Source organism: Aquila chrysaetos, chromosome Z, assembly GCF_900496995.4.
Source record: "Aquila chrysaetos chrysaetos chromosome Z, bAquChr1.4, whole genome shotgun sequence".
NCBI classification, from domain to species: Eukaryota; Metazoa; Chordata; class Aves; order Accipitriformes; family Accipitridae; genus Aquila; species Aquila chrysaetos.
Genome location: NC_044030.1, coordinates 54,341,984 through 54,364,406, shown reverse-complemented (window position 1 = coordinate 54,364,406; position 22,423 = coordinate 54,341,984). Strand labels below are relative to the sequence as shown.

General features: G+C 36.4%; 1 protein-coding gene across 25 annotated transcripts in view; it reads right to left on the bottom strand.

Annotated features, from left to right (window-relative positions):
- Positions 1 to 22,423, bottom strand: part of PTPRD (protein tyrosine phosphatase receptor type D) — a 1,286,084-nt gene that overhangs the window by 824,670 nt on the left and 438,991 nt on the right. The gene's annotated exons all lie outside the window — the stretch shown is intronic.

Genomic DNA, 22,423 nt, shown 5'->3' with positions numbered 1-22,423 from the left:
GCAGAATCCTTTTAGTCCTTTAAGACACACACCTGAGACAAAAAATGATGCTATATAAAGTTAAAAATCTATGTCTAATCTAATAATTTTGCAAAATAAAGGAGATGTATCAGAGTCCCTAAAACAGGATAGTAATAGTCCATTGCGCTCACCATGAAATATCAGGGACATCATTACATAACTGTTATGGGTTTGTGTGGTGTGGTTTTTTGGTAGTGGGGGAGGGGCCACAGGAGTGGCTCCTGTGAGAAGCTGCTGGAAGCTTCCCCAGCTCCAGGTCAGACCTGCCTCTGGCCCAGGCTGACCCAATCAGTGACAGTGGCAGTGCCTGTGGGAGAACAGATTTAAGAAGGGGAACCTGCATTGAGAAGGGGGATTGGAATGTGAGAGGAACTCCTCTGCAGATACCAAGGTCAGTGAAGGAGGGGGAGGAGGAGCAGGGGAGGAGGGGATGCCCCTGCAGCCTGTGGTGAGATGGCAGGCTGTGTCCGCCCCCCCCAGCCCATGGAGGGGAGTGGGGTAGCGGAGGCCCCCCAAGATGTCCGTGACTCCATGGGAAAGCCCGCGCTGGAGCAGTTTGTGACTGAAGATTGGCCTGCGGAAAGGACCCACACCAGGGAAGTTCAGGAAGAACTGAAGCACTGTGGAAAGGACCCACGCTAGGGAAAATTGTGAGGAACTGCAGCCCACAGAAAGGACCCATGCTGGAGAAGTTTGTGGAGAACTGTCTCCCGTGGGAGGGACCCCACAGCGGAGCAGGGCACAAGTGAGGAGTCCTCCTCCCTCTGAGGAAGAAAGGAGTGGCAGAGAGACAAGGTGTGGCAAGCTGACTGCAACCCCCACCCCCTGTCCCCCTGCACTGCTGGGGATAGGAAATAGAGAGAGCCAGGAGTGGAGTTGAGCCAGGAAGGAGGGAGGGATGGGAGGAAGGTGTTCTAAGGTTTGGTTTTACTTCCTAATATCTTTGTTTTGATTAGATTGGTAGTAAATTAAATTGATTTTGTTTTCTTCCCCAAGGTGAGCCTGTCTTTTGCCTGTGACCATAAGTGGGGAGTGATCCTTCCCAGTCCTTATCTTGACCCAGGAGCTTGCCTTTATATTTTCTCCTCATCCCACCATGGCCGGAGCGGGGGAGTGAGCGAGCAGCTGCGTGGTTCTTTGTTACCGGCTGGTTTTAAACCATGACAACACGTGAGACAAAATTTTTCTACATTTTTTTCTGGTAACTATAACCAGAATTCACAGAATAATTATTGGTTTTTGTTTGCAGCAATAACTTAAAGATATAGTACTTCTTTTGTTGTTGTTGCTGCTGCTGCTGTTGTTATTCTTGTTAACTTTCCTTCCTATATCAGAATATTAGATATTTCCCCTGAATAGAAATACCTGAATTAGTATTTCAGGAACTGAATCAACATTATTCTATTTCTAACTCTTTTATTGTAATAGTACTGGCAGCTGGCCTTTTCAGTAAATCAGCTTTAGAAACCTTGTATTTAGAGACAAATAAAATCTCAAGTCACCATGCACCAAAATGAAGAATCTTACAATGTCATTCACTTCTGCTCAATAGTGGATGTGTGCCACAGGTAGAAAAGGACAATTCTCAGATACCTATTTCCTAACTGTTAAGCAGTACATTGTAGAGGAAAACTTACTCATACAGATGCATAAGCTATTGGAAACGAATCCTGACCGTTTACCTCATTATGCTATTGTAGCATCAAACCTTATAGAAACATATCTTAAACTTTTCTAAATTCTCCTATTGTTTTTTTCTAATTAAACTTTGGATGTCTCAAGCAGTACAAACTTTTCCAACTAACTTTTTTGTAGACTAAAAAGAAAAAAAAAACAAAAACAAAAACAAAGCACGTCATTGCTCTATACTTGGCTTATCCTTCTCACGCTTATATTTTTTTTCCCTCTGTAAGGGCCAGTTTGTTTGCTGGCTGGATTGAGGAAGGGTCTAAGAAACATGGTACCACCCAGACATACATCCTTTTCTTGCTTAAAGGAGGCAAAAGCCACATACAGATCTTAGAGACTGATGTGAGTCTGATTGTCACATTAAATAATTTCTTGTGAACCAACACATGAGGAAGAAGGAACTTCTGTTGATGCTGCATTCTTTATTTGCCAGTATCTGTACTTTAATCTGTTCTTTTCTTCAGCTTGAGTTCCTATCTGTCCATGTTTTGAAACTAAGTAGGACAGGTTTTATTGTAAGATTTGTCAGTTTTGTTTTGTTCTGGAAATTTATCAGAAAAGCACGAGAATACTTCATTCATGGTTTTACAGTGATTTCAGAAGTAACAAGGACAAGGGTCAGATGTTAAGTGTGACAGAAAGATGTAGGAGAAGAAAAAATATAGCAGAGGGATGCAAAGAAAGACAGGAAGAAAAGGCAAAATTTTCCATATTTTTTAAACTCTGAATTTTTTGCTAAAACTGTATTTCTTTAAATATAAGTAAGTACTAGGTGGGACTACCCTTTGGAATTTGAACATCAAATTTGTCCTTCGTTTGGAGAAGCAATGGTCCTCAGGCTAGGAGATGTTGCATGAATAAATCCAATATGAATATTGTTTCAGGCCAAAGAGCTTCATGCAAAAAGTGACCATGCATGGTTCTTACTACTGTAAAAGAACACCCAGAAAAGGTAGAATCAAAATGGAAAACTTGGAAATTATTGATCAAGATTTGCATGGCATCGTGTGACGTGGGTTCAGGATTAGATCATGATGTCATAGCCCAGACAGTTCCTCTGTGGCTGATAATCATAGAATCATAAAGAATCATTTAGGTTGGAAAAGACCCTTAAGAGCATCAAGTCCAACCATTAACCTAACACTGCCAAGTCCATCACTAAACCATGTCCCTAAACACCACATCTATGTGTCTTTTAAAATACCTCCAGAGATGGTGACTCAACTACTTCCCTGGGCAGCCTGTTCTAATGCTTGACAACCCTTTTGGTGAAGAAATTTTTCCTAATATCCAATCTAAACCTCCTCTGGTGCAACTTGAGGCCGTGTCCTCTTGTGCTATCACTTGTTACTCGGGGAAAAGACACTGACACCTACCTCGCTACAAGCTCCTTTCAGGTAGTTGTACAGCATGATAAGGTCTCCCCCGAGTCTTCTTTTCTCCATGCTAAACAGCCCCAGTTCCCTCAGCCGCTCCTCATAAGTCTTGTGCTCCAGGCCCATCACCAGCTTCATTGCTCCTCTTTGGTCACACGCCAGCACCTCGATGTCTTTCTTGTAGTGAGAGGTCCAAAACTGAACACAGTATTCGAGGTGCAGCCTCACCAATGTTGAATACAATGGGACGATCACTTCCCTAGTTCTGCTGGCCACATTATTTCTGATACAAGCCAGGATGCTGTTGGCCTTCTTGGCCACCTGGGCACACTGCTGGCTCATATTCAGCTGGCTGTCAACCAACACACCCAGGTCCTTTTCCACCAGGCAGCTTTCCAGCCACTCTTCCCCAAGCCTGTAGCATTGCATGGGGTTGTTGTGACCCAAGTGCAGGACCCAGCACTTAGCCTTGTTGAATCTCATACAGTTGGCCTTGGCCCATCGATCCAGCCTGTCCAGATTCTTCTGTAGAGCCTTCCTGCCCTCAAGCAGATCAACACTCCTGCCCAATGTGGTGTTGTCTGCAAACTTACTGAGGGTGCGTGCAATCTCCTCATCCAGATCCTTGATAAAGATATTAAACAGAACTGGCCCCAATACTGAGCCCTGCGGAACACCGCTCGTGACAGGCCACCAGCTGGATTTAACTCCATTCACCACAAGTCTTTGGGCTCAGCCATCCAGCTAGTTTTTTACCCAGCAAAGAGTATGCCCATCCAAGCCATGAGCAGCCAGTTTGTCCAGAACAATGCTGTGGGAAATGGTGTCAAAGACTTTACTAAAGACCAGGTAAACAACTTCCACAGCCTTTCCCTCATCCACTAAACAGGTCACCTTGTCATAGAAGGAGATCAAGTTAGTCAAGCAAGACCTGCCTTTCATAAACCCATGCTTCGTACTATACAGAAGGTAAGACTTAAAATATATATCTAAAAAAATTTTCTAGATTTTATTTTCCAAAGGCTGCACTCCACTGTCACCTGGTAACTAAAAGAATCAGTGTGGATATTCTGTGCCAACAACATATCATATACAATATTAAAATAAATAAAAATGTTCAAATATATTATGTATAAGACTTTTACAGAGCATAATGTTATTTTAGAATTGTCTAGTAAAATCTGTATGGGGGATAACAAAAGGCATTGTTAATTTGCTGACTATATGTATCCATATAGATGATTATGCCTATATATATGTATAATTATTTTTCTGACTGTTAAATAAAAATGTATTGCTATTTTGCTGATTACATATATTATGTATATATAAAATAATATTTATACTTCTATATGTATATATACTTATTTATGTAAAAATCAAAATAACGTTACTTTTTATGTAACATTTGTCAGAATAACAATGCATTTTGCATGTGTATGTACATATATGTTTATACATGCATGTATATATGTATATTTAGCCAATGTTGTTAGTTGAAGGAGGAATGGTGGACAGTATAAGAGAGTACAGATCCAGACAAACAACCGGGTACAGTAGCTAAGTTTCCCTTTAGTTGCACAGAAAGTAGGCACAATTATTCAATAATCTTTTGGCTTTGCAAGCAACAGAAAATTTAGTGGATGATTAGGAGAACAAGCCTGTTTGCCTTGCAGCGGATGGGAGCAATTACTCTTACAATGATAAACCATTTGTTTGGGATTATCAGACGCTTTATTTATAAGAAAGAGATGAGAAAATATGAATTGCTTGGTATTGTCATCTGTAACACTCCCACAGAAGAGAACGTACATTTCAGTACCCCGCCCCCCGCAAAAAGAAAAAGAAAAAGAGAGAAAAAAAAAAAAAGCTAATGACAAGAGCAGCTATTTGTGGAAATAAAAGGTTTGGTTTATTTGATTTTTGTCTGCAGATAAATGTTCAGTCATCATGGAGGTCACAAACTGCAGCTTTATGAGGACAGAATGTGGAAAAAATTCTCATGCATTCTGAATTTTGGTACTCCTGTCTGTCTGTGCATTTCTAGGAAATTAATATCTTCAACAAACACATTAATTTTAAGCCTTGTGTAAAAGTTAGATAGAGATAAGGAACAGATAACTATGAAAATTAATTAACCACACTTTGAAAAAACATACTGAGACAAAAGAATAGCCTCACTGTACTAAGAACAGACATTATAATCCAGATTCCACATAGGATGAATTCAGTGAAGGTTATTAAAAATCCCAAACCTCTCTGTAATTTCCTACTTGCTGTGTTCTATGGCATTTTCCTATGTTTGACCTAGAAAATACAGCACACACAGAAGAGACATAGAAAACTGCATAGTACTATGAATTAATATACAAAATAAATTCAAGGTGGGTAAAATATCAGAAATGTCACTATTGCATTCAGGTATGTTATTCATCTAGTGAATTTAACATGTCAATAAACAGAAACGCCAGCCCAGGCAACACTTCAGGGCCTTAAGCTGCTTTATGCTGTGTGGATGTCTCCCTTGGAGTGTTATATTCATACTCAATGAATCTAACTTTCGTATCTGGGCATTCCTGAACTTCAGTATCTTTATCTCCATTTGTCAGCTTAGAGCCCACCAATGCACAAAATCAGAAATAAACATTGACTGTTTCACCACAACACAAACATGATAGCTGATATTTTGAAGTTTATGCACCATGAGTTAAGAATTGGCAGTATAGCAACATCACTATAATCCTGTTGTGACAGAAGAGCTGAGTCTCAAATCCTCTCTCATGCTAGATGTGCAAATATGGATCTGTGAAACAGAGGTCAAAATACAACATAAATTCTATTTCCCTTCACTGAAGATCTAAAAGCATTTTTTTATTCAAAGGGCAGGATTGGGATCCTCAGTATGTAATTAAGTAGTATATTAGAGATCTACACTTCTTTTCAAATTAGAACAAAGGGAGGATATTTCATATTTCTGTGATGTAAAATTTCAGAGGGTTTTGAAGCACAAAAGCAGCAGGTGGCAGACATTAAGCTCTGAGTTGAGAGAATACGTGAGGCCACAGGCTTCTACTCTGACTCTGACTGAGATCTTGAGAATGATGGAAAAATAAAATTAGCACAACCTTTGAATGACCCTAAGTCACAGTAATATGTTTCACCTGCATTTAATCCAGGCATTGCTTGACATTTTCACTAGCCTCCTACTGTATTATTCCTCCAAAGAATCATAGTATCTTCAGTCATTAGCTTGAACATGGTTAGACATTTCGTGTCTGGACTAGTTATAACTGATTGTAACCAACTGAGTTACTGCATTAAGTTATGCCCTTTTAGGGCATAGTTACCCTAGCACTTCTTCTGGTAGCAAAACTGTTTCAAGAAATTTCTTTTCACCCCTATCCAGAGGTAATTTTTCCTGCCTTTATGATGTGGTAAATGCCCCCCATCTACTGTGTTGACCTAACTGCTGTTGAACCATTGAGTAAACCGGATCACAGAAATGATCTTATTCAGAAGAATGGGATGTTCCTGCTGTCAGAGCTTCCTCTGTCCTGAATGGCTGTGTTACACATGAACTGAGGGAGTTATTCTCACCAAAATCTTGGCAAAATCAGGACGCTTTCTGAGATTTGAGCAACAAGTGCTTAGAGGTTCAAAAGTGAACAGCTTCTTTAGGAAAGGAAGAATCCAAAAGGGAAGAGTATGCCAAACAGCCTAACAACTGGTGAATTATATAGCTGTCTTGATAGTACAACTGCAGCAGGTAGCTATTTCTCATCCTCTTCCCTTTTCCCTTTAGATTAATTCTTTATTATGACTGATGAATACAGTCTGTGTAGACACTGTTGTAACTTAAATGACTGTGGTCACCTGTCACAACAACACCTCTGCTTAAAACACTTCAGGAAAACAGTTACAAAACACCATTGTAATAGCTACCTGGGACAGGAACAACCTATTTATATCAAACTTTCTATGTGATTTAGGAAATATGTATTTTAATGCATCATAAACAATCAGAATTAACATGTTTTTGCTGTGGTTTTGGTGTCAAGCTTTCTTTTCAGAAGGTGAATATTCTTGCCCTACAGTTGGGAGATGCTACACCACAGCAGCGCCTCAATAGGCAAGGGCAAATTTATGTGAGAAGATCAGTTGGACTGGGGGACAAATAAAAGAGACATCAGCCCCCTGTGACAGTAGCTGAAGATATGTCAAAACAGATCATATGCTGCACAGCACAACATGTCAATAGCCGTGATTAATGGGACAGCTTCTGAGACTATGCATATTTTTTTTCCATCACCAACACTTAATACATAAGCACTAACCAGATGCATAAACTCTAACCAGACAGAATTAATGATGACTGTCCTGTCACTAGCATTAACAGATTTGACAAAAAGCAGAAATAAACATTGGAAGAATTAAAAGTGGACCAATGTGGGCAAGACCAAAACCCTTCTGGGAGCCTTCAGCTTCCAAAAATGCCCTCTTCACTACTTTGCAGTGTGTCAGTACACTCTTCAGGTTAACACCAGTGAAAAAAAGGTGGTTATCACTTTTTCTCCCCCAAAACACCTCTCCCAAACTAGCCTATGTAATACTGGTGTGTGTCCATGTCTCTGTATGTGTGCATGTGTGCGTGTGTGCTTGTGTGTGTGCACCCTTTTACCCTTAGGACAGTTTGAAGGAAGATCTGCATAACTGAGGTTTCAAGCAGTTCCCAAAATGTAGTTAATTCTAACTCATGCAGGAGATAATCTTAGTACTCTTCCAGCCTGCATAAGTCATACAAATATTCATTTGTCTGACCATTCAAAATCTACTATTGTTAATTTCTCAACTAACAATTTCTTTATTCAGTGAAAACTTCCTCCTTCTTCCTTTAGTAACCAAGTGTGTACCTTTTAGTCTGAAGCATTGCCTCCATGCCAGTACATGTTTACACGCACAACTGATAGAAAAGAATCTAGGTGGAACAGATCTTTGTAGTTTATTGTTCTTGACTAACACCAAGCAGGAAGTAAGCTGTTGCTTTGACATTAAAATGATCTTTGGGCAATTGACCATCCACAACTTTCTTCCAAGAGCATTGTAAAATTGTGGCACAGTCCAAAGGAGGAAGCAAAGGTTGACCAGAGCTATGTCTCCTCTTAGCTTGTGAGTAGCTACATCCATGTATTAGCACAAAGTGCTCTTGTATTATAGTACCTTTGAAGTAGATCTTCAAACTGTGACTGATGGAGAAACAGGGCTCCTGCATGCTTCTTTGTCAGCAAAATTATTTCTTAGTTACTGAAGTGCCTATCTGTTAATTTTGAGTAGGCTTCTACAAGAAAGCTGGGCTAAAAGATTTGGACTTCTATCTTCAAGACTGAAGAACCTGACCAAAAAAATATATGTGCTCAAGCTGGGCTAATAATTTATAACTACTAAAAATTATTACAATTTGTAATTGCAATCGCAAACCAAAGAGGCAATTTTTTATATTTTTCTTTAAAGTGGAACAGCAAGGCTTTTCTCATATCAAAGAAACAAATGAAAATGAAATGGTCTAAACCAAGGCAAACTCTGAAAGTATGTCTGAAAAGCAAGCCCATAGGAGGCTCATGCCTCCCCCATCTTCTATCTTGTTCTGTTACCCTAAGACATTTCAATTTAGCCTGGATATCTCTATACTACAATAGCTTGTCTTGTATGAAGGTAAACCAATAACAGACACTGGAGAATAAAGAAGTGTGATTTCTACTTCTAAACCTGTGTTAAAAATCTAAGGGAAAAAGTGTAAAATAGATTACCTAGCAGGAAGTAAATTATATAGAATCTATGCAACCTAAGAGAAACAGGGGTTCTAAATGGTTTAGTATGCGTTGAAATCCAAACTGCTGACAATTGTTTGAAACATGAGCAGCACACTGTATGTATTATGTATTTCCTGGGAGAACAACTGATTCTGTTTTTTTCAGTGTTCACTGTACATAACCTAAGAAACAGGACAAAGTAGTACAGCAGCATAGTGACAGAACACTACATATGGTGAAATTACAACATCAGAAATCTTAGAACAATATTAGAGGTAATATTGTATATCAGCATGCTATCTAAGAATCAAATATGTACCTTTTAAGGCAAGATTTACATCCAGACCACACTTCCTATTCTAGATGCTCTGGCTCCTTGCCTGCTCTCTTTTTACCTTTTATGGAAACTAAAGGCTTTAACAACTTCTGACAGTCACGTCCAAACACCAAAACGATTAATTGCTCCTTTCAATAAAACAGAAGGTTTCTTTCAGACCTTAAACTTTGTAGTATAAACTATGCAAACATCAAAAGATACAATCTGTCATTTATTTTCTTTGAAACAAATTTATAAATAAAAATATTCTGTTGTGAAAATACTAAAGCTGTGTATTTTTTTCCTAAATAATATTTAGTCAAATTTGCCCTCCCCCCCCGCCCCAAACTGCATAGGCTCAGGTAAGTATGGTGCTTTCTATTGAAATACTCACAACAATAAATCAATATGTCATGATGAGCCCTATTCCTGATACTCCACATTTAATGCAATATCTTTTTTTTGTGAAAACTTGCCAGTATGTTATATTGTCCCTGACATTTAGTTCTGTATTTTTATCCTCAGATCCATTATCTAACAAAGGGTAAAATGCTGTGTAGTGTAATGTTACCTCTAACACTTTTCTTTTTATCACCAGAGTTATTCACATATTTTGCTCATTATTGTCCTATGAAAATTCTTTATATTCTGGCTGTTTGAGGAAAAACTACATATTAGATCAACTAAAAGATCTCCTTCATTGCTCTGGGAAATCTACTATTTTAGCTTTTGGGCATTTGAGTCATTAGGGGAATTTTCATGTTCAGTAACCTGCAACAGATTCAGCCTTGTAAAATTCAAAATAACTTCACACCACTTATGGTAAATGGTCCGTGCAGGAATGTTTGTTTTTCTTATCCATTCTTTCTCCTCACAGAAATTTTTTTTTTAACTATTTTTTAATTCTCTTTCCTCAACTAATAGCAAAGGGTAAAATGATATCAAATGATTATCACAAAACAATGACAGATTGTTAAAATCTGGGAAGTTCTGAAAAGTTAAATGTATCTGCCAGTTTTCTGCAACTAACTGATTTCCATGCTGTCAATCTAATATCTTCATTCTCCACAAACAACCAGGTGGGAAAACCTCTACAGCCAAGCACAGTCCCATCACAATCAGTTTGGCAGGCCTGAAGCTTAGGATGTAGATCTTGTCCTTGATGATTTAGCGTGAAAAAAGTTCTGAAGAACTTCTAATTAGGACTTACTGGGAGTGTTGAACTGAAACCTTTCGCCTGATTAATAAGAAAAAGAATGAATGCCCTAAAAGGGCATTCAAAAGGGAAGAAAGATATGAGACATCTTGAAGTCTGGCCAAAGCAAGAAATAAAAATACAGTGATAAAAGACACAATGCTAAGCATAGGTTAGCTGGCCTAAGAATTAACTTTTCCATTTTTGGGGGTGGGGGTGGAATGCACAGCTTTCAGAAAAAGTCACTAATTAATCAGGGATTATTTCAAATTTAAAATGTGTCAAAAACTCATGAAATCTATTACTGCTCAGTGATGATATTTCTTATAGTACTGCAGGGACCAGTCTTGCATTGAATGACACTGAATAGTGTCATTCAGCAGGCCTTTTCTATATTTAACTACATGTAGCTGTAAAGGAAATTCGGAAATTAATCTAGTCTTCTGTAAGTTATGCTTTTATTTTGCCCACTATTTACATAAATTGTTCTACTTTAGATTTCTTTACGTTTTACTTGGAAATAGATCCAATATAAAGAGAAGAAAAAAAATTGTGGTTCAGAAATGTTCACTGAGTGCAGCTATTAATTGAGTGAATAATATCATCAGCCAAGTCCACTTTCACTCCCCCCCCCCACCCCATTTTAGCTTGGACCTTTAAAAGTGGACTTTTTGTGATATAAATTTTATGCACAATTCTTCACTCAAAGGGCTAAATCAGAAAACGTTTAAGAAGATGTAAATTCCATGTTAATGGGTTGCTGTCATTATAGGCAAATCTGCAGAAGAAAACTGCAAAAAAGTCTCTAATTTACATGCTGAAGTGGAAAAAATGTCTTATTAAATCTTTCCCAATTTGTCTTTGAATTTGGCCCTATCTCAGGTTTGTACACCTGAATTCCAACATAGCACAAACATCTGAAAAGGAGGAGATTTTCTAGAACACAGCTATCATTAAAAGAAAAAGGAAAAAGAAGATGAAAACCAGGAAACTCCAGACCAATCAGTGAAACATTAGCTGTAAGGGCAGTACACTTGGAAATATTCTAAAGTTCTTGGAGGAACACCTGGAAAAACAGTTTGATTTAGGATTGCTACTCAGGCAGGGGAGTTCATGCTTAATTACACAGCATCCTTTGAAAATATTTCTGTTATGACAGATAAGAGAAATTCTCCACATTCTGTAAAATTACTCTTTCAAAATGCATCTGAAAAGGTTTCATGCAGGAGACGAGCAGTTAACATAAATAATACTGCATGTAGGAAAATTACCAGAAAGGGTATATATTCTAGTAGATATTACATATCTTCCTTCTTTTTGGATTCCCTCACCAATGTAAGATTACGTAGCTAAGGAAAGAGAAAAAAATAAACTATGGATTCTCTTCTACTCAGTCATTTTCACTACTCTCCATTGTTGAACAGATCAAAAGTGAACATAATACTCCAGGAGGAACTTAGATTTTAAATTGGTGTCAGAAATGGGAAAACTCTCTCTCTGAGTTAAAAAAGAAATGTATAGTCAAATTAATGCAAATCTTCTATTTCATTAGCAATTTCTGTAAGGAAGAGATTTGAACATTCACATTTCATTACATCATCTCTTATTCTTGCATTTTCTAGTGAGCTCCTAAGCAAAAAATCTCTCCTGTATTTATTTTCTCAAAGTTTGCTAAGCTTCTGTAGACCATAAAAGTAGTAAACCAACACTGTAACGACCTCCATTTCATGTGGGCTTTCGTAGCAGGGAGGGAACTGCAGAACTGGGGTTGTCCTATAATGCTGTCCTGAATTAGTCCTTAAAATTCTGTTTCAGATCATGAGCAATCCAGAATAGGAGTTACTGCTTTTCTAAATTTCTATAGGATGCAGCAAAATAGCTGTTTATTCCTCAAATGTAGGCATCATTTGTTTTTGACAGAGAAAAACTCAAAATATGTGCCTTTTCATTCACCCTTAGGTCAGTCTTTCTCTCCTTCTTACTTTTAAAGACTTCCACATTGTCCTTCATGACAGTAAAATTTTTAATCCTTTAACAAGATTTCAAGCACTTTTGGGTGAGGTGGCTATTAGTACAATCCTCTAAAATGCGGGAAAGTCATGATTCTTCATTTTACTAGTGTAGTCAGAATGACAAGCCATGTTTCATACAAGTTGAATAGAAATTTAAAGGAAAACCAAAGCATACCATGACAGGCAAAAGTTGGTGAAGTGGTTTTGTTTTCAAGTTAGGGGTTTTTACATTCCCTTCATTCCTTTCAAACCACAGCACATTGAGAGGAGAGCTCTTCTGGAGGGGTCTTCACTGTCAGACAAATTAATTCCAGCTGTAGAGTGCTGATTAACAATGCACAGTTACCTCTGAATGAGCACTGAGATAAAGCAACTAAAAAAACATACTGTTTGCATGCAAGTGTATGAAAGAGTATCCATCAGGTTCGAAACTCTGGCATCAGTCTACATTTGGAAAAAGGATTAAGCATAGCAATATAAAACAAAAATGTGCTTTTCTTCCATTTCTTCTACCTAGTCTTTCAGATTTGTTCTTGGAGAAAGCTAAACAAAACCTGTCAAACTAGAAAATAATTTGTTTTAAATTATCATTTACATTGGTAAGAAGTCATTGTGTTGAGTGATCATATAGTAATCATATCTGCAGAATGTTTGTTAATATTTGGGTTTTGTTGTAAGTCAAAAATTCAAAGTTGAAAAGACTACTCCACCTCACTTTGGGAGTAAAACATTTGAAATATCAAAACACTTTATGAAGGTATAACATTTTTAGATTACTTACAAAATTCTTACATAAGAGTTATCTTTCTTTCTATTAACCTTTTTTTTGGTTTGTTTTTTTGTTTGTTTGTTTTGTTTTGTTTAAAGGTGCTACATGAGGAAATTGTCCACTTGCAGTTCATCCAGGAGTTTTTAGAATTCTTGGTCATATAACGTTTTTTACACAACAATAAACAAAATATTGGTAGGTTGCACATTTCACAGCCAATAAGATATGAAACACACATAGCTAAGTGTTGATTAAACCTCTCTCACTCAGTCTAAAACCACAATTCTGTGTATCAGGGAAGATCTAAGAGTGAGCTGGAAATGTATGGGGACCAACTTAAGACATAAAAAAATTTTAGGAAAAGTCCATTTTCCAGAAATTTATTTGGAAAACTTTCCAGGTGACCAAAATATGTAAATGTGATAGGCATTTGTGGAATTTTGCCAATCTGTGGATGGTATGAATCTGAGAGTACAAATTTCTTCACACTTCTGCAGTCCTTCTCGCATATTTGGTCCTTTCCTATTTCACTTTTCACCTTTTTCAGAATCTGCCTTTTTTTTTTTTCTTATTCTCCACTAAGATGTCTATATATGCCAGCAAGCCCTGTGCTCATTCTACCATTTCTTTAGAAATCTCATTGCAACTTCTCACAGCTTTTTTCCATCCTTCCCTCCACTATACCTAATAATGACAAACAAAACCTATAGCCCAGTGCTACCCTGAAAGCAACTAAAACTGCCATTGTGAAAAACAGCTTTTATCAAACTGTTTGTTTTTCCTCTTGAAGCTGTACCTCAGAGTTTCTTTGGCAGAAGTACTTATAATCAATGAAAACAGTGTTCTTAGGACCCTAAAGCAGAAGCAGTCAGAACCTGCAGTAGCACAGAGAAATCCACAATGCCCAACATCATAGTAGGCTGCTGGGTCAGAAGGAGATAGATGGAAACTTTATCAGTGTGGAAATTTATGGGACTGAAATGCGGGTCTATGGATCAGCAGAAAACAGTCAAAAGCCTTGCTGAAAGGACAGGAGTTTCATTTACCAAGCATTTCTAAGGTAAAAAGCAAACAGCAAAAAGGTAGACACATTTCCATTCAGCTGTCGAAGGGGCTGAGATCTGAGGAGATTCTTATCTGTTCCAGGAAAACAAAAGTAGGACTCTTTGCTGACCTCTTTTTCATTCAGCCTCCAGGATAATGGTAAATGAAAGAGGATGGAAGGAAGATCCTTGGAAAGCTTTCCTTTTAGAAACTAGGGGAAAAAGTGTTTATCAGTTCTAAAAACAGATGATATATCATTCTGGTTCCCAAAACACTAGGTATCTTTTGGTAGTCTGAATTCTGTTATTGATATTTAAAGATATTTTTTTTCAATTTGAATTTTACATTGAGCTTACTTGAAGATATACTGTGGAATTAAACATATTTGTTAAATACAAAAAGTACCAAAAGAAAGACAATTTATAACCAACTGTCTAATGACCCTCTTTCTGAGCAACATTTTGTTTCAGTTCCTAAATTCCCTGTTTTTCCCAAATTTACATGCACTAGAAATCTAGAATGCTGGAATCTATGTTTTTCACCTACTTGCGGGGCTTTAAAGAAGGAAAAGCAGTTAAGTCTCTCTTCTTCAGATCTTATTTTTCACTTTCAAAACTGAATTCTGAACTGATTTTTGTTGCTAAGACTAAGTCTTAATAAACACAATATTTTGTCTACTTATAGCACAGTAAGTCTGTGGGACTAGATATTCAAAGATGGAAATACAGGAAAATATCTGCCATTGCTTTATTCAGTAAGAAAAAAAAAAAAAAAACAAACAAAACACCCAAGACGAACATGGCACAGGCAATGCTTTTTAGTTCTTTGAGTGATTCATACGACACTTATGCCACTCCATCTTTTTTTTCCCCTTTAAAAAATTACAATAGTCTTTAGCTTTACTGGCTTTTATCTCCCAAAAATAAATTTGTAGCAGGTATTATAATGACACAAATAAAAAGGTTTTAATTTCCAAAACCTATTAAAAAGCTGTCTCTAAAAAAAGAAAAAGGGTTTGAAGTTCAAATGAAAGACAATATCTGAATAACACTAATCCCCAGGAGAATGCATGGCACATGCCAGATACTATAAAGGTTTTATAAATATTGTCTTCTGCAAAGTCGACTGCAAACATCATAAGGCCTTTGGTAAATATGTCTACCAGCCTTTTTGTTTGAGCAGAAATATTGAACTTCCTACCATTATGATTATAAAGTAGAGAATATTATTTCAGATTTTTTTTTTAAATATTTGATTAGTGGCCTCTCTCTTTTTCCTTGGGATCAAGTTTCAAAATGCACACGGAGTTAAGTGTTTGAAAAAAAGTCTTCCTTAGCAATACAAGGCTGGCAGAACAACCTATTTAGAAGTCATTTATGACTAAACATATATAAACACTGAGGCTGGAAAAGAAAAAAATAATTTGGCTGCCTGATCCACAATATCAGAATGAGTAGGCAAAATTCTACACTGCAGGAAAATAATGTGGTTGTTTCTATTGCATAATGCAAAATGTTTATCTCTTTAGCAGAGGCAAAATACCACATTTCACTTCTCTACAATTATCTACTCATTACTGTATAAAATTAATTTTATCTGATGATTGTTTCAAGTATAAAGTTCATAGTGTTTTGGTTTATTTTTTTTTTTTAAAGAACACCAAAATAAAAAAAAAAAACCAAAACTAATACAAATCAGAAAAACAACACAGACCTCAAAATAAGCATAGTTAAAAGGGTTTCAGTGAATTATATTAAGATGTATGCTATGGTGCTTTATAGAAACATCATAATTATGGCAAAATTTCTACACTTACATTATTTTGCCTACTTGCTGCTGTTATAACAATAGTCAGAAAAGGGGACAATTTAAAACACTACTGTTTAGACAATGACAAATACTATATTGCCTTACTTTTCTTCATAATACATTTCTAATTATTTCCCCTTTATTTTACTTTGAACATGAAAAATACCACAGTGCAGACCTTCAAGTACCTCAGGGAAAATTTTTAATCCAGACAAAAGCATTTAAATTCTTCATCTGACCTCCTCATATCCAAAGTTCAGAGAAACTTTTCCATCAGTATAAAATTTACACATTTGGATTTTTGGCCCTACCTAGCACTAAGACTGTGAGAAAATATTTGACTTGAAACATTCTGAATGTTAAAAAAGAAAGGGAGGAAAAAACTAGGTATCTTTGCTGCAGACAAGACTTGTACTTGACTGCTAGCCTTGAGAATCAGACTAGACTGCAACTTCCCTCTCCCAGCCATGGCATAGCAGTCATCTGAGGGTAGCTCCTTCACCTCTCATTTACTGACCTCAGATATTAATCACATACAAAAGGAGAAAAATATTCTGTCGCTGTTCATCTTTACCTTTGTCTTCACACAGAAAAAATGAAAAAGGTATTTACCTTAAATGGCAATAATTTCAGTTTGTTAAGTTGATTGAGAAACTTACCATCAGAATTGACAATGTTGACCTGCACAAACTTACATATTACTGCCACCACACTATCAAACTTTTGCAATGTTTTTCATTCTTTTTTAATGTGTTAAGTTAAATAATCAAATAATTAACAGAAAATCTGTGAAGCCATAGTAACTGTAAAAACTGAGATCAGTCTCCTACTCAAAGCTTCTAACACCTTAACTACCAAAACAGAAAAAGCCCAAACCCAAATGTACTGGTTTTTATTGTTTTTACAAAGTCAATGTCTTGTAAAGGCTGCAAAATGAAAACAGCCCTTTGAACAAGAATCATAAGTAGTTTACTCAATAGATGTATTTTATACAGCAGAAACATACCAATGTGTATAATGAATTTAGCAGCACCTGACTTGTAAGTTTTAGAAGATATTCTTGAGCTAGTTTCACTCCTACCTTTCACACACAACTTCCCTGATGAAGTGAAGAACTTGGTAAACTAGTCATTTTCAGAAAGGATAGTTGACTGGGACTTTTACATGGACATCAGCAGATCATGTATAAAAGGATATGTAGGAAATATATTGTCCTTGTTGCAGTTATAAAAACTCATATCCTGGGGTAATGGTAACTGCCTATAGGCTTCTAAACATGTGGAGTTCACAAAATTACCACAATGCTAAAACATTGTGCTGAGTTGCCTGCCATACATTACAAAGTATTTAGGAACTTGTGCCAGTTGGTTAATACACTGGAGGTCTGTTATTTCTTTTCAGTGAGGGAGGTTTCCATTCTGAAGCTGAAACTATTACTCATTTCCATTCTAAATACCTGGATTGCACCTGTTGGTTGAGATCTCCCCAGTGGGAGGTTTACTTTTTCTTTTCACAAAATGCAAGTGACCTGATTTTTTTAATTTTGTTTTAGTTGGTTTTTGCTATTTGATGTGAAAAAAAAGTGAGGTTATCTGTTGTGGTCATGTAAGGCATATCACCTTTGGAATTTGTCTTTGAAAGACCAACAAACCTTACTTTTGCAATTATAATAAACATAAGGGTTTTGGAGTAAGTGAAAGGAAAACTTTGCTAATTTTTCAGGACCTTTCCACGCATAACAGAAATAATGGGCTAGAGTTTGGCATTTTGTAGTCACTTTTGAATACTCAAGGAGGAAAAGACGTGATTCATAGGCAAAAACATAGAATCAGAATCATAGAATCATGTAGGTTGGAAAAGACCTTCAAGATCATCGAGTCCAACCACCATCCATGCCCAGTAAACCATGTTATGGAGTACCCCATCTACACGCTTTTTGAATACCTCCAGGGATGGTGACTCAACCACTTCCCTGGGCAGTCTATTCCAATGTCTCACAACCCTCTCAGTAAAGAAATTTTTCCTAATATCCAACCTAAACCTCCCCTGCCGCAACTTGAGGCCATTTCCTCTCATCCTATCTTCAGCCACTTGACAGAAGAGACTAACACCCACCTCACTACAACCCCCTTTCATGTAGTTGTAGAAAGCTATAAGGTCTCCCCTCAGCCTCCTTTTCTCCAGACTAAACAGCCCCAGTTCCCTCAGCCACTCCTCATAAGACTTATGCTCCAGGCTCCTCACCAACTTGGTTGCCCTTCTCTGGACATGCTCCAACACCTCAATGTCTTTCCTGTAGTGAGGGGCCCAAAACTGAACACAGTACTCAAGGTGTGGCCTCATCAGTGCCGAATACAGGGGAACCATCACCTCCCTGCTCCTGCTGGCCACGCTATTTCTGATACAGGCTAGGATGCCGTTGGCCTTCTTGGCCACCTGGGCACACTGCTGGCTCACACTCAGCTGGCAATAGATGTAGATTTCTTTTTGACTGAGTTTTTTTGGCTACTCTAATGTGAGCCATATGCTGCATAATCATTTTATGAGATTATAAAATTGTCCTCAATTTAAACCTATGTCATATTTTCTTCCTGTGATATTTAGGTGGGGTGTAGATGTGTTTTACTAAATAGCTCACCATTTTTAGCACACTAAAGGCTGAACTGTTATCTCTTTCGTTTTCACTTAGAAAAAACACTAACATCTTTCTATGAATTTGTCTGTAATAAATAAAAAGGATTAGAAATATTAACAAATTCTATTTAATTAAGGAACACATAATACATGAAATAATAAAAGAATCCAGAAATTTATTGACAGAATACTAGAAATCTTTCTGCTGTATGGTATATACGCTGAACCTCAATTCAGAACTGATCAGTTGAAGTAGAGGTTTGAAAGAATTTTGCTGGAAATCATGTGAACATGATGATCTCAATTCATACTGACAATGAAAAATAGATTTATTTATGTATATATATATATATATCTCTATGCTAAAGCACTTCAAAGCCTAAACACAATTTTTTAGCTTTCTAAGGTACAGATGCTGAAGCACAATGACACAACTGCTGCTGTCGTATGCTTTAGTTAATAAAAATTACAATAGAATCTGATCAACATTTTTTGGTGAGCAATGGAGATTTGGTCACAACGGTTCATTTTGAAAAAGAATCTTTTCACTTGATTGTGTCAAAGCTGTGAACACTTAAGCACTTCTAAGTTCTTTCTCATATAAAGCATTTGTGTGTGTGTCTGTAATAGATTTATTTTTAGTTTATTTCCTTCCTTCCTGTCCTCCATTCATTTCCTTCAAGTTTATTTTATCATACAAGATTCTTCAAAAGTATCAATCTGAAATTCAAATACATAACATTATTTTTATTCTGTGTCTTTGGAACAGGCAGTGTGTCATAAAGACAAAAAATCACCTGCAACTTAGTACCTACATTGTACATTTTAAAAAATATATTTGTTTAAATTTATTTTATGTTAACTACATTATTGCATAATAATTGTTGTAATAACAACTTTAACCTTTACTTGCAAATAAGGAACATAATTATTCTTCCTTGCAGCCAAACACTCCTGCTGGTTGTTCAAAAGAAAAGAAACAGGTGAAGATGTTTTCTAATCCAACATTTTTTAAATGTTTGGTTGACTTTGGACAATGGTATAGATTATATCAAAAGAATAATAAAGCTGAAAAGGAGAATTTTCTGTCTTTTTGCACACACTACATTTGTAGGAATCTTTTAGTCCTGATTTTTTGAGAGATCTAGATTGGTTTTATAAGAAAGAACATTTTTTATCATTATTATAATAGGGATAATCTTTGAATAGACCAACAATTAGAAAATGCTCAGTGTCTACATCTCTGAAACATGAAGCCATTGAAAACAATAAAAAAAAAAATTTAAAATTAAAAATGAACCTGCTTCCAGACACTATTGCTTAGAAATTTTTCAAAGGTATACATTATCTGTTAATTGAGTTTTAATGGAGTTTCATATTAGTCTGATTAATAAAGCAAAAATTCAAAATAGGTGTTAAACATTTGTCATTTGACAGGACAGAGCAGGATCAGTTAAAAACTAAATTTCAGCTCCCCCTTTTTTATTTCTCCAGAAAAAGATTTGGTTTGTTTTTTGAAAGAAAGTTCAACATCCTGTTCTTCCATATTCTAAAGCTGTTCTTTTTTTAAGCACCCTTGCTAAGTTTAATGATTCTTTAAAGACTTTAATTAAAAACATTTTTATTTTGCTAAGGTGTTTTGCATTTATGTGTAGTCCAGGATATAACTTGATGAACTACAATTTTGTGAAGATTATCATACAACTTCTGTTGACATAATACTAGCTTATCTTTGTAATCTGAACTTTGTGTGAAAACATGTTTATTCTAATGACACCTTTGCTGGCATGAAATAGTAATCTGAAAATTAATAAACACATTTTTACCTGCCAATAGCAGTAGATGTCACACTTAGGGACATGGATTAGTGGTGGACTTGGCGATGTTATGTTTAATGTTGGACTCGATGATCTTAAGGGTCTTTGCCAACCTAAATGATTCTATGATTCTATTTTATGATTCTATGAATACAATGGTAGTACATATCCAGAATAAGTAAGAAGTAGTAAGGCATAAGTATTCTACTGCACTTTGAATCAAAATACTGGGTTTAGGACATAACACTCACATTTTCCTGTTCACTATCCCTTTTTCCTCCTAGTTTGCCAGAAATGGCTTGGTAGTGTTACTTGCAGCCATATGAAGTAAACTGCATCCATAGAGTCTTCTGGCTGAAAATATCTTTACTGAGGAAAGTATCAGTTATCCTTCTAACGTATAAATGTGTGGTTCAGACTTTGCTTATGAATGATCTTACATTTTCAACATAATAACTTTAAGGAAAGAAAACTGCATTTTCCCTTCTTGGCTTGCTTCCTCCCATTAGAACTTTATCTCTGCCCATATAGTTAGAACATCTTGAGATGCTATCAGGATACAACTGTGAACAGTAAAGAATAGCTTCAGAACAAAAAGACATTCAGGAATTGAGTATGATACCAATTTCTCAGTACCCCTGAGAGCAGCATAGCTCCAAACCCAAAGGCAAACCAAAATGTCTCGTAGAATGCCCTGCAAATGTGACTGGAAGTATAGTATATTCTCACAAAACACATCAAAGGAAGGCAAAAATGAAACTCATTAATTGAGCTAATAAAGATTTATGTTCAAGCAGTGAGGTGATGAAAATTAATACCACTCTGCTGAATTGAACAGAACTGTGACAATTGAAATGTATTGAAGATATATGTCAAGTGATTTCAGTGGCTGTACAAGATTGCTTATATATTTGGGGAAAGGAAAAATGAAAGATTCTCCCAGGAGCCAGGCAGAGATGATCTACTCCCAGTATTGCTCCTACCTTCAACCCATCGCATCTTTTTTTTGTATGCAGTGAAACAAGAGTCATTTTCCTGGCTAGAGAACTTCTGTTTCTTTAGGGACTGAGGTTAGTCTTTGGTCTAAAATCCAAGTCCTAAACTCATCAGAAAAAGAGCAAAATTCCAGGTGTGCTCATATTCTCTTTTATAACTGCAGGATTACTTTTTCCACTCAAACACACTTTGCAGTATCTTTAACAAATAGAAATAAGAATTAGCAGCCAGCATTGTAATGTAAAATCATACCACTTGGAAATCAATATTACTTACATTACACTAATTTTGCTGTTGAAAAACAGCATGAGAACTTCTTGATCCAGCAGAGACCTGACATAGCAAAGACTTTGCTGCTAGTCATTCCCTCAGTACCAAGCAGTTAACAGCTAATGTTAATTTCTGCTCAAGCTATGTCATTGAGTCACTGGCATTTGAACCTGCTGGTATTTGGATAAAACAAAACAATACAAAACATGGACATGAAAAAAGCTTCTGTTTTAAAGCTCATCAAGTATGCTATGTGACAGAAAGACATAAATTGTACATTAGCCTCATGTAATTTTTTTTACAATAAAACCCAAATTTCCAAGCACTATAGAGAAGATGATAGACATTTCAGGCATAAAGAAAGGAGAAAACCCAGTGATTAAGAGGTAGCTAAATACATTAAAATAATTTTCCATATGGTCTTTACACATGGAAGATGTACATCAATGAAAAGACACTGATAAGTGTACTTTATCACTTTCTTTGTTTCTTTGTTATTTTGTAAGAATAGCTCATCTTCCTTCGGGTTTCTTTTCTAAAGGAAAGTTACCTGAAGCAACAAAATCACCTAGGATGTTTCTCTACTCATAAAAATTTAGGAGATCATGGTAAACATAGCTGCTTAAATATTTGATACTGAGTTACTAAAACTGTTAATGTTTAAATTC